Source organism: Callithrix jacchus, chromosome 7 (assembly GCF_049354715.1).
Source record: "Callithrix jacchus isolate 240 chromosome 7, calJac240_pri, whole genome shotgun sequence".
Lineage (NCBI taxonomy): Eukaryota > Metazoa > Chordata > Mammalia > Primates > Cebidae > Callithrix > Callithrix jacchus.
The window spans coordinates 92,623,535-92,637,666 of record NC_133508.1 but is presented as its reverse complement, the minus strand read 5'-3'; the positions used below and the strand labels follow the sequence as shown (position 1 = coordinate 92,637,666).

General features: G+C 42.9%; 1 long non-coding RNA gene across 11 annotated transcripts in view; it reads right to left on the bottom strand.

Moving 5' to 3' along the window:
• The window catches only part of LOC118142950 (uncharacterized), a 99,959-nt gene that overhangs the window by 43,760 nt on the left and 42,067 nt on the right, over positions 1 to 14,132 (bottom strand). For all 11 annotated transcript variants that reach the window (XR_013520481.1, XR_013520480.1, XR_013520482.1 and 8 more), the window contains exon 4: positions 7,091 to 7,334. This is a non-coding gene — a long non-coding RNA (uncharacterized LOC118142950). The remainder of the gene's footprint in view (positions 1 to 7,090; positions 7,335 to 14,132) is intronic.

Here is a 14,132-nt window from a genome sequence, read left to right as displayed (position 1 = left end):
TGCCCTGGGCCCTTCTGGAACTCTCTCCAGAAGCAGCTATGGGCTTTGATGTGCTCCAGCCTCACTCGAGGGCCTTGCCAAGATGTCCCTGGTTCTCCTGGAGGCAGAGGCCACCACTACTAACCTGAGAGTATTTGAGCACTCCATAGTTTGCAAATGCTTTTACATCTCCTTCTCAGCAACTATATCCTTAGGCCTCACACCTGCCTATAAAGAAGGAGTTGAAGTTTCCCATTTGGCAGATGAAGGACCTGGGGCTGAAAGGAGCAAAGCAACTTACACAAAAGTCACCAGGCAGTGCATGGCTGCCCAGCTTGTCTTTCTTTTGTAAGTGTCTACTCTACCATTTATTAATGTAGAAATAGGAAAGCTTGTCAATTTGCTTGAAAGGGAATAATACTGAACTCATACCATCTTTCCTTCCATTTTTAAGATAAAAAATATTAGGAGTTAGTCTTTAATGGTTAGTTTAACTTTTTTTTATCTCAGTTTATTGAGATACAAAAAGGGAAATGTATTGAGATGCAAAACTGGAATTCAGTCGAAATTCTTCTGATTCCAAGGGCATTATGCAGTCCAGAGAGCTAAAGCTATGACAGTGCCTGAGAAACTGATGATAGCATCGTTTTCACGCCTACCACATGTTAGGGACCAGCTGGGCACAGAACATTTGTTACCTTATTCAATTCCCTCTTTTCAGATGAGAAACCTGAGGTTTCAGAAATCTGAAGAGGGGCTAATGACTTCCCGGAGAGCACAAATCTAATGAGTGGTATAGCCAAGATTCAAACTCTGTCTGATTCCAAACTCAAGGCCACACGAGGAGGGCAACATTAGAACAATCCAGTTCAATTCTATGTCTTTGGTCTTGTTAACATTTCTCCAGGGTCAAATCCTATGCAAGGGACAAGAAGAAAAACTAAAGATTCTTCCACACCCTCTCCTCTCTCTTCAAACCTCCAACACCTCCTCCTTCTTCCTCTCACTTAGCTAATGGCCTTGCTTGCTCTTGTCACAGAAAACAGATGCATTTCAAAGCTAACTTCCACACACTCATGCATTCTCTCCAATCCCCACCCTGCATTCGGGCCTGTGTGCCCTGCCTTCCCTCCCATCACTACAGATGGTCTGTCCTGCTGCCACATGAGGTCAGTTCTGCCATGGATGGTCTAGACTTCCCCTGCCACTTTGCAAGGACATAAGTGGAGTAATTGACACCTTCTCTCCTACACTATCAAATTTTGCCTTTCCCTTTCCCACCAACATGTGAATACATTGTGTCTTTCCCACGTTTACAAAACCCAGACTCAACTCTTCATGCCCCTCCAGCCACTGCCCCCCTTCCCTGCTCCCCTTTTTAGAAAAACTCAAACAAGTTTCTGTCTTTTCCCTGTCCCACTTTCTTCCCTCTGATTTCACCTAGGCCCTCTCCAGTCATGTTTCCACTCCATATTCCATGGAAACAACTTTGTCAAGGTCACCAATGACTTTTATGTTGCTAAACCCACTAGTCAATTGCTTCGACCCAACAGCACTTTTGACATGGTTGATTATCTTTTCTTCTTGATACTTTCTTCAGCTTCCAACATTTTCTTTATTCCCCTCCTATATCACTGATGGCTCCTTTTCAGTCTCTTCTGATGGTTCCTTCTTTTCTCCCTTTCTCCTAAAGTTGGAGGACCAGCAGCCTCTTTAAATCTCTTCTCTTCTCTCTCTCGGATGGATGGATGGATGGATGGATGGATGGATGGATGGATGGAGGGATGTGAAGACTGCTAGATACTTTGTGATCTCTTCCACATCCAGTTTTATAAATTTATATATCATATGCTGAAAACTTCTAAATATATATGTCTACCCAAGCCCTCTCTCCTAAATCCCTGACTCACATAACTCTCTACTCAACAACTACATTTAGATATATGATAGGTAGTTTTGACTCCTAATATGAGCTCTGCATCTTCTTCCCAAGCCCTACTTAACTTCCACTTCTGTTCATCCACGTTGAGGGCAATGCTAACCTTCTAGTTAGACAAGCAACAGCTTAGGGTCATCCCTGACTTCTCTCTTTCTCCCATATCCTGCATCCAATCTGTTAGGAAACTGTACTGGGTTTACCTTCAAAACAGATCCTGAATCTGACCACTTCGTTATCATTCCAATCTGAAGCATCATCATCTTGAGCCCGGTTTATCCATCAGCTTCCTAACTGATACTAGGAGACGCATTACCTGTTGCCAGCACTATCCCTGACAGTCTATTCTCAACAGAGCTACTAGAATGATCCATTTAAAAAATAAGATGGGTGAGTTATTTCTTGATTCAGAATTCTCCATGCACTCCTCATTTTGATCAGAGCAAAAGCTACAGTTTTAACAATGGATTATAGTTTCTACATGTCTGGATGCCCTGTCGCCACTCTGACTTCACCACTGCTGCTGTCCTCCCCACCCCAGCCACACAGGCCTCCTAGGCATTGTCTGTCTACCTGGAACTTTTTTTTTTTTTTTTAACTGAGTTTCGCTCTTGTTACCCAGGCCGGAGCGCAATGGCGCAACCACGGCTCACGGCAACCTCCGCCTCCTGGGTTCAGGCAATTCTCCTGCCTCAGCCTCCTGAGTAGCTGGGATTACAGGCACGCGCCACCATGCCCAGCTAATTTTTTGTATTTTTAGTAGAGACCGAGTTTCACCATGTTGACCAGGATGGCCTCGAATCTTGACCTCATGATCCACCCGCCTCAGCCTTCCAAAGTGCTGGGATTACAGGCGTGAGCCACTGCGCCTGGCCCTGGAACTTTTTTTTCTAAGATATATGCATGGTTTCCTCCTTCAAGCCTCTGGTCAAAAGATAACTTCTCTAAAACTGTAATAATAACTGCCCTGCCCCCAGCACACCCAGTCCCCCTAACCAGCTCTATTTCTCTCACAGAACTTCATATTTTAGAAAGTACTCTATACTTTAGTTTTTTATTAGGTTTATTGTTGATTGTCTATCTTCCCCCATTACAACGTAAGTTCCAGGACAGCAGAGCTTTTTCTCGCTTTTGTTTACTGACATAGCCCAAATACCTAGAACAATGCCTAGCACACAGGTGCTTAAGAAATATTTGTTGAATGAATGAGTGAGAAAGGAATGTCTCTTCCCTGAAGGATTCTGCAGTCTACTACGGAGGCTTTGGGACAGGCACCACCCATGTTGCCACATTCCCTTAAATCCCTCCCCTCGCTGTCCTTCTCATTTCCTCAAACTCCTGCTTCACAATGGCTCTGCCACTCTTTGGCAGGGCTGCATCTGGAAATTTGTCATCCCTTGGACTTGCAAGATCTTTATAAATAACCCCAATAACCTCTATTTCTTGAGCAATAATTATGCATAGTAATGTGCTAGGTATTTTAAGTATATTATTTCTCATCTTCACAGCACCACTAGAAGGGCAATTTAAAGTTTCAACTTCAACATTTGTAAATGGAGATAATGAATACCTGCAGAGCTTGTTCTGATTCACAATTTAGAGAATGATAGAGCTGTGACCCGGAACTGGATTCACTGGCCCCCAAAGCCTATGTTGTTTTCACTCCTGCCCTGCTAGGGAGAGAGAGAACTCTGTGGCTAAACAGCTTCCAACTTCTTATCCTACTTCGCTCCCTTTCTTTTTCCAAATCCATGCTCCTTCCTGTAATTATCACCCTAGGAGCATGGACTCTGGAGCTGCATTCTCTGAGTTCAAGCCCTGGCTTCATCACTTACTTGATGTGTACCTTTGGGAAAATTACTTACCTCCCCTACTTCTCACTTTCCTCATCTGCAAAATGTGGATATTAACAATACCCATCTCAGGAGGATATGTGTGGATGAAATTAGTTAACACCTTTATCACACTTAAAATGATACCTGGCATGTTGTAGGATTAGTAAATGCCGCAGTTGTTTGTTATTTGTTATTGTCATTATGATCCCACCTGAGTGACAAGATTAGTCATACAGAAAGAGGAAAGGAATTATAAAGCACTGGAAGGAAACATTTCAAAATATTCAAAGATATTGTCCCTCGGAGTGAGATTACTGATGATTTTTACCTTCTTTATAATTCTGTACACTTTCTGCATTTTCTGCATTTATGGGCTGAATTATATTACCTCTGCATCAAAATTCACATGTTTAAGACCTGAACCCAATACTTCAGAATGTGACTGTATTTGGAGACAGAGTTTTTTTAAAGAGGTGAGTAAATTAAAATGAGGCTAATAGGGTAGGCCCTAAAGCAATCTGACTGTTGTCCTTATTATGGAGGGAATTTGGACGTACAGAGAGAGACATCAGGAATGTGCACACACAGAGGAAAGATTATGTGAGGGCACAGCAAGGAGGCAGCCATCGGCAAGCCAAGGAGAGAGACCTCAGACAAAGCTAATCCTAATGGCACCTTGATCTTGGACTTCTAGTCTCCAAAACTACAAGAAAATGAACTTCCATTGTTTAAGCCACCCAATCTACCGTGTTTGTTATAACAACTTAAGTAGACTAATCTACTATACTTTCTAAATTATCTATAATGAATATGTAGTATTTTCTTTCAAAAATCCACTTTTCTGGATGAGTTCATGTCCTTTGCAGGAACATGGATAAAGCTGGAAATCATCATTCTCAGCAAACTAATATAAGAACAGAAAACCAAACACCACATGTTCTCACTCATAAGTGGGAGTTGAACAATGAGAACGCCTGGACACAGGGATGGGAGCATCAAACACTGGGGCCTGATGGGGGATGGGGGCTAAGGGAGGGATAACATTAGGAGAAATACCTAATGTAGGCGACAGGGTGATGGCTGCTGCAAACCACCATGACACGTGTATAACTACGTAACAACCCTGTACATTCTGCACGTGTACCCCAGAACGTAAAGTATACTTTTTTAAAATCCTCTTTTCCTAGGTCTACAAAAATAGAAAGAGCTAATGATGAAAGAAAGGTGGATGGGGCCTAGACACTAAAGGACCTCAGGTCACCTATACTTACAAGATTCATGCATACAAATATACATCTGGCATACACATTCCCACACATTCATCCTCACTCACTAAGGAAAGAAATGGGAAACTTTAATATGACATAGGCAATCATGCTGTTGCCTTGAGTCCGTTTTATTAATGGAGCCTCATTTTCCTCATCAATAAAAGGGGGTAATACTGAAACCTCCCAGGGGGGCATACTGTGAAAAACAAAGGGGGTCAGGAGCAGGAAAGCCTTCTGTAAGTGACAAGACAACCCAGATGTGAAGAACTACGATTCTTGGGAGATGCCAGAGAGCACTTGTTTTTATTTTGAGGATGACGACAACAAAGTAGAAGACAGAGAGGTCCAACCCTGGGGAAACCTCCCATCGATCACACGCCCTGCAAGTTCTGCACATTAGCTTTCTCTTCCTCCCATCTTGTATTGGCAAAGTCCTCCAGACTCCTTATACATGTACTTAGCCACTTCATGCAGTGTGGTAATAAGGGAGAAGTTTTCACTTTTTTAGCTAAATCACAAACCCTTAAGATATTCATGAGCCTGAATCTCTATTGAATAGTATTGAAGACAGACATTCAGCCATAAAACAGAATGACAGACATAGGTCTTGCAATGTGTGCCTTTTCTGATCTTCAGTTTTCCTTCCCATACAATAGGAGCTGACGCTAAGCCCCATGCAGCTCACTCAGCAGTCCCTGAGACTCAGTGAGACCCAGGAGCTGGCTGTGCTCATAAATTATGTTTCCAAATACCAGGGGCATTTGTAATCATTAGAGAACATGCACAACGGTTATAATGGCAAACTGTGTCCTTTACATTATCCCAGAGGAGGTCTAACAGTAGGTGGCATGGGGGAAGGATTAAGAGATAAACTACAAGCTTCCTATTAAAAACAGAGGATGATTGTTCTCAGCTAACTAATACAGGAACAGAAAATCAAATACCGCATGTTCTCACCCATTAGGGGGAGTTGAACAATGAGAACACATGGACACAGGGAAGGGAACATCATACACCAGGACCTGTCAGAGGGTGGGGAACAAGCGAAGGGAGAGCATTAGGACAATTACCTAATGCATGTGGGGCTTAAAATCTAGATGATGGGTTGATAGGTACAGCAAACCCCATGGCACATGTATACCTATGTAACAAACATGCACTTTCCACTCATGTATCCCAGAACTTAAAGAAAAATAAAAATTAAAAAAACAGAGGATGCCACCTGGTATATGAGGTACTACTCTCCCTCTCACACTCATGGCAGACTTATCTAATTGACCACAGAGCTCTCCTAGGGTCACAAGGACCAGTGTGATTGTTACAGAAGAGAAGACATGGATGAAAAAGGCAATTACCAGAATAGGAATAAGCTCAAAGAGGAAACCATGGTCAAGAGTTTTGTTGTTTTTGTTTTGTTTTGTTTTGTTTTTGTGACAGAGCCTCACTCTGTCACCCAGGCTAGAGTGTAGTGGTATGATCTTGGCTCACTGCAACCTCCACCTCCAGGGTTCAAGCTATTCTGCTACCTCAGCCTCCAGAGTAGCTGGGATTACAGGAGCCCACCACTATGCCTGGCCAACTTTTTGTATTGTTTAGTAGAGAAGGGGTTTCACCATGTTGGCCAGGCCGGTTTCAAACTCCTGACCTCAAGTGATCCACCTGCCTTGGTTTCCCAAAGTGCTGGGATTACAGGCATGAGCCACTGCCCAACCAATCAAGATTTATATGATGCCAAGTCATGAGTCTGCTGGCCTAGATAATGCCACTTGTATCTGGTCCAGGGAGAGAATTATTTTCTAAATTTGGATCTATGCTCAGCCTGGGTGTAGACATTAAGGAGCTTCAGATTGGCCTTTTGAAATTCTTTCTGGACCAAGGACATACATCAATCATTCAATCAGTCTCCATACAGGAAAATTACAGTGATACAGGGCAGGGGCAGAGTTATAGTTTACTCTACCACCACCATCACTAGCAATAGCAACCACTACTGGTACATAAGCTATCTATTGCTGTATAGTAAATTGCCCCCAAACTTAACAGCTTAAAACAATAAATACTTATCATCTCACTTGATTTCTAAAAGTCAGCAATCCAGGAGCAGCTCAGCTGAGTGGCCACGGCTCAGGGTCTCTCATGAGGTTGCAGTCAAGATGTCAACTGGGGCTGCAATCATCTGAAGATGTGATTGGGACTAGAGAATCTGCTTCCACGGTAGCTCACTCATAAAGCTATTAACAAGGGACCTCAGTTTCTTCACATTTACACCTCTTCATAGGGCTGCTTGAGTGTCCTTACAACATGGTAGCTGGCTTCCTGCAGAGCAAGAGCAAGGTGGAAGCTGTGATCCTTTTATGACCTAACTTTGGAAGGGTAATTAAGCTTCACATATTAGAGGGATAGTGTCAGAATTTTGTAGATCTATTTTAAAATCACCAAAACCATCACCAGAAATGCCTCTGAAACACAGTGGGAACTGGGAAGGGGAAGGTATGACAGACAGGTAAAATGCTCTACCTCAACCGGCTTCTGTGTTCAAGACACAAAGTGTTTGGCATCCATGTAGTACACTTAGTGTGTGACTGCTAGCAGATGGATGCTACATTGTATGTTTTCAAGCCAGAAGAGACCTTCTAGATTCTCTATCCAAACTTTTTTTTTTTTTTTTTTTGAGACCAAGTCTTACTCTGTCTCCAGGCTGGAGTGCAGTGGTGCAATCTCAGCTCACTGCAACCTCCGCCTGGGTTCAAGTGATTCTTCTGCCTCAGCCTCCTGAGTAGCTGGGACCACAGGCATGTGCCACCATGTCCGGCTAATTTTTGTATTTTTAGTAGAGACAGGGTTTCACTATGGCCAGGATGGTCTCGATCTCTTGACCTCGTGATCCGCCCACGTCGGCCTCCCAAAGTGCTGGGATTACAAGCGTGAGCCACCATGCCCGGCCCAAACTTTTAATTTTGCAAAAAGGAAGTCTGAGGCCCACAGAGGAGCTATGATTCTCCCAGTTTAAGTTACCCTGATTTCCTGACTCTGGGGCCACAATATTTCTGTGTAGTTCTTGCAGCGCTGCTTGTAAAAGGGCTTTTTCCAAGATTAGGTTGAGATGCCTTAAGAAGAAAATGAGTTCCAGAGAGGATGATTTCAGGGAAAACAGAGACAAAATGAACTTTGGAGATTCTCAGGACCTGCTGAGGCCAGCTTCTGGCCTTGAGATGAGCTGCGCTCATTCTAGGGGATGGCCAAGAGTGAGGCTGGCCAGGAGAAGTGAAAATAGGCCCAGCTGCCTCAATCCACACCTCACAGTAGCCAGGGCAGTAATTGTTTCTTAATGTTTAACATTAACCAGAAACCCCTGCCATGTGGCCAGTTCTTAAGAGCTCAGGAACACAGGGATTGGCTCAAGCCAAGACCTTAAAATGACAAAGAAAACAGACAAAGGTAGCTGAGAGAATTTTTTACATTGTTTTCCAGGTTGTTTATTATATATTTTATACATTTTATGCATCTTTATACTCTAACAATTTGACATGCTCACAGCACTTTATGGTTTTAATTACATAAGTTATGTAGGATATGTTTATATCTCAGATCTTATCTAACCTTCCTAAGGACCCTGGGAAAGTAACAAAAGTAACCGTTATTTTTTGTTTGCTGAGGCGTATCAGCAGAGGGGAGGAGCCCACGGCTCTGGAATCAGACTGCCAGGGCTCAAATATTACCTCTACCGTGTACTAACTGTGTGACGTTGGGGAGAAACATTTGACTTCTCTATGTCTCGGTTTCTTTTTTTTTTTTTTTTTTTTTCGAGACGGAGTTTCGCTCTTGTTACCCAGGCTGGAGTGCGATGGGGCGATCTTGGCTCACTGCAACCTCCACCTCCTGGGTTCAGGCAATTCTCTTGCCTCAGCCTCCTGAGTAGCTGGGATTACAGGCACGTGCCACCATGCCCAGCTAATTTTTTGTATTTTTAGTAGAGATGGGGTTTCACCATGTTGACCAGGATGGTCTTGATCTCTTGATTTCGTGACCCTTGACCCGCCTTGGCCTCCCAAAGTGCTGGGATTACAGGCTTGAGCCACCGCGCCTGGCCTGTCTCGGTTTCTTGATTGGTAAAATGTAAGTGATAATAGTACCTGACTCGAGATTATTGGGAGAGGTGAAGAAGTGAATATTTGTAGAACACAATAGCGCCTGGTTTATTCTCCAAACTTTGTGTGGCCATTAGTCACTACTGATACTAAATGCTTTAGGTCACACATGGTCTCTAGGGCATGAAGGGATAGGTATTGCAGTTCAGACTTGCCCAAGACCATACGGTAATCTGGCCAAATTTCCAAACCCAGGAATTTGGACTAGAAGATCTCCGAGGCATCATTCAAGTAGTTATCCTCAGAAGGTTGGGTGTAAACTGTAAACAAATATGCAGAATCAGTCCTTCTTTTATTCCATTTAATTCAAGAAGATCTGGATGGGGAGATTACATAGTTTAATATAAACACATGTTTAATCTCCACAACAGTCCTAGGAGATTGGTATGTACACTGTTATCCCCATTTTACAGATGAAGAAAGTGAAGCACAGAGAGTCAAGTTGATACAACTGTAAACTGCAGAGCCAAGTTCTGACCTGGGCATGCTGGCTCCAGAGGCCACTGTGCTTACCTGCCTCACTGCATCCTAACTGAAGGGTTTCCTTGTGGTGACACTGATTGAAACATTAGATGAAACGAAATCCTTATGGAAATCGATCGGCAGCAACGGGCTTGATTCTCCATTGTATACTGAGCCATCTAGATTCTTTTAGCAACCTCCGTTAGTGCCATCTGTGTTCCGTATTCCAAGCATAGGGCTGGGGAACACTGGCATTAGAGTCAGAAAAGCCACATGATATATTTTTTCATGCACCTAACGGCCCACTGTCCCTGAATTTGCCGCACACACTCCTGCTTTTATGCCTTTCCCTGTGTTCATCTTTCTGCTGGAATGTGCTGTGCCCACATCTTAATTGGAAGAATGCCTTCTCCTATAAGGTCACCCCCTCTGTGAAGTCTTCTCTGATTTTCCAGGCTTCCAAGAGTTGTTCCATCTTCTGTGATTCCTCAGATTTTGCACTTTCTTGTAGCATTTATTGATAGGTTCACAGTGCTTCATAGTAACACATGTCCTCTTTTTCCATGACCTTTCAACAAAGTGTGACCTGAGGGCAGAAACTGAGTTTTCTTCAACTTTCAGCCTGCAGTGCCAAGGAGAGGACAGGTTCATGGTAGAGGTTTAATAAGCATGAACTGATCAATTAAATGAATGAAAGCCCTTTTCTTGATAGGGTTTCTGTGATTCTATGTGATATTTTTCTCCAGAACATGTGGTTTTCAGGCCAGAGTATGGCTTTCCCACTACGTCTGTTGTAAACAGCTCTGTGAGAGTTTGGCTTCCTGGAATTTTGCTGCATTTTCCTTATAATTATATCCCAATTCTTTCCTATTTGTTTGATACCTCATAATTCCCTGCCTTCTTCCTTGTCTAAGAGTTGCAGGCTGTGCCCTGATTGCCACACTGTTCTAGTCTGGATTGATCTCCTCTCATCAGACAGGCCCTGTTGGCAGCAATTTCTGTTTGGGGGCAGTTTCCTGAAATTTCAGCCTAGGCCAGATCACAGGCTTTGGACTTTATCACTTATTTGGTAAGTGAACATTCTATTTCACTTTGCTAAACTTCCGTTTCCTCATCTGTAGAATGGGATCACTTCTATCTTCCTCCATAGGATGCTGTGAGGATTTAATAAGTTGTAAACTACTACGCAAAATACTAGCACATCTTAGGCACTTAATAAATGCTCTACCTTTCCTTATGCAGACAAGATATGCTTTTCCCTGTAATGCACTGCATTCCCCATAAAAACAGGGATAAGAATACTTACTGTGCACGGTTATGAGAAATAAAGTCCATAGAATGGTTTCAATTATTGTGGATACACACATCCCCGCCCAGTACTCTCTTTGGACACCATGTTATTAAGCAGAAACTTACAAATAGAGATGGTATTTTTCTGTGGCTCAAACCACACTGCACTGCACCTATTTGTTATACATAGCACAATGGATGAACAAGTGCTATGGGAACAAGCATGGGAGAAGAGTGATGAGCTCTCCTTGGGGAGGTGGGCAGGGCAGACGTCAGGAGGACAAGACTTGCAGGGACAGAAAGATGGGGAAGGAACAAAGCAGCCCTCCCTCCTCAGACCTCAAGACTGAGAGAGGAGACAGGTCTAAGAGTAGGGACTCGGAACTCAGTCCAGCCTGAGGAAAGTAAATGTAAGACAATAAAAAGGAGGCTTTGAGTCAGAAAACCAAGGCTAAGTTCTGGCACCATTCACTAGCTAACCAACTTTGGGCAAGTTTGTGAGCCCCTTTCCTCATCTGTAAAATGGGTTGGATAATCACAGCTTGTACCATATAAGAGTTTACATCAAAATTACACAAGGTAATATATATGGACACAGTTTAAACTACAACAAGGTGTGCCATTGGGAGAAAGTCTTTTAATAATCTTGTAGTCTGTTTTCAATCTTCAAGCCTCTAGGTCACCTGCCAAACCACTTTGCCAAGAATTCCTTAAGATGCCATCTAAAATGCTTTGCCCAAATCCAAAGATTCTAGGAAGCTTTGGTAAGAAGATTGGCAACCAGGGTATCTTCCAGTGCTTGTTCAGGAGAATCTTATCTTAAACCATCCTTGCTGTTTTCAATACTGACTATGTAAGACCAGAAGGGGAAGAAATCATAGAATACAGTCCATCATTCCATATCCAGAGAGGCTTGGTTCCAAGAACCACCCACAGATACCAAAATATACAGATGTTCAAATCCCTTATATAGAATGGCACAGTATTTGCATATAATCTATGCACATCCTCCTGTATACTGTAAAGCATCTCTAGATTACTTATAATGCCTAATGAAGTGTAAATGTTATGTAAATGGTTGTTATTCACTATTAGTTGTTTATTTGTATTTTATGGTTATATTGGTTTTGTGTTGTTTTTTTCCGAATATTTTTTATTTGTTGTTGGTCTAATCCTCAGATGAGAAACCTGTGGATATGGAGGGATGACTGTAATTAATAAGGCACACAATTATCATTCTCTTTATCATAAATTATCACTTCAAATACTAACATTATCAAATTATTATTTTTGTTCTCTTGGCCATAAAAGCTAATCTTTTGTATTTTTAATTTGGATGTGGGCTCTTGACAGGTGGGGTCATGTGTAAATGAAATTGTATTTGAACATCCACACATGTTGCATACAGAACCTTGGAGCCGTGCCCAGGCAATTCTTTCATGTGCTGCCATCCAAGAGGAGGTCTCATTTAAAACTAACAACCAATATTCCTTCACCCTCCAAGTGTAAACAGAACTCTGATCCCAGAACTTGCTATTGTGCATCTCTGGTGGGCATTAGCCCATGTTGAATAATTTATCATGACTGGTGGTCACAGTGTTAGAAAAAAAACACTTTTCTGTCCCCAAACCCTCAAAATAAGAGTAGACATTCAATAAATGAAATATGATATACACTTTACAAACTTTTCTTTGATTTTCATAATGCCACCACAAAGTAGGTATTATTGTACCCATTTTACAGGTGAGAATGTTGGTAGGGTCATCTTGAAGTAACTTTGGGCATCAATAGAGGCAGAACCAAGAGAATGGGCTAGAAGTCTATCATCACAACTCAGCAAATATTGTTTCAGTGCCTACCATGTAAAAAGTCACTTTAAGGCCAGGCATGGTGGCTCACACCTGTAAGAGAAAATTGATTCCACTTTGGTAGGCTGAAGCCAGCAAATCACTTGGGTCCAGGAGTTCCAAACCAGCATGGGCAACATGGCAAAACCCCATCTCTACTAAAAATACAAAAATTAACCAGGTGTGGTGGTGCACCTGCAATCCCAGCAACTTGGGAGGCTTAGGCATGAGAATTGCTTGAACTCAGGAGATGGAGGCTGCAGTGAGCCAAGATTATGCCACTGCCCTCCAGCCTGGGCAACAGAGGGAGACTCAAAAAACCAAAGTCACTTTATTAAGATTGAAGATATGAGGATGAACAAAACAGGTTTAGTCACTGCACTTGTGGAACTCACAGCTTGGAGGTTCATCAGATTTACAATCACTTCTTTGTAGTGTAAGGAAGATAGGTAGCATACTGGGAGAGGAGTTGAACTGGGTTGAGATGGTAAAGAGAGGTAGGGTAGTCGCAGTAGAGCAGGAGTAAGGAGTAAAACAGGGTCTGGGGAGTTTAGAAGGTAGAACTTTGCATGCAGAGGGAGCAGAGGGGTGCAATTCAGGGGAAGGGGGAGAGTAAAAGAGAAGCAGCAGGGAGGGGGTGGATCAAGAGGATGGGGAGCTGGGCAGAGCTATTCAGGGGCTCCAGCTCCATCCTGACAACTCCAAAGGGCATCTTCAAGGTCTTTTCTGGGACAGACATGCACAGATTAATGTGCCCCAACTTGCCTCTTACCCCCATTTATCCTCCTTACTGCAACCTCAGTGGACATAATGCAATTCATTGCAAGGTGGTCCATGGTCCAAGTCAGGAATGTTGGTGCCGGGTGTGGGCTATGACACTGGAGATGGGGAAGAGTGGATGAATTCAGAGGTCCTGAGGAGGCAGCAGGACTCTGGAGCCACAGAAAAGCCCCAGCCCCCTGCTGCCAGGGCACCGATAAGGGATGCTATGGAGATGAGGAATGAAGATCAAGGGAAAAGCAAGAGAGACTCCCAAGCCAGGATGTCGACTTGAATTACATTGTTTGCCAAGGTATACTTTTTTCTTTTCTTGTTCTTTCCTTTTCTTTTTTCAATCAGATGCATATTATATAAACTATTCTCTTTTAAAAGTTTATATGGGACCATAACCCTGTTTTATATATGGGAAAAGGCTGACTCCCTGTGGGTTTTCCATATTTTCATATTACCATAATTCAAACAATGTGATGAATCGACTTGCTGTAATTTCTGAAGCTGGACTGAGAGAAGCTGAGTTTTATGGAGACTTTATTGAGCTGTGCCCTGGGGCTGGGGGCAGTCCTTGGAGAAAAGGGTTTTTGAGGGTG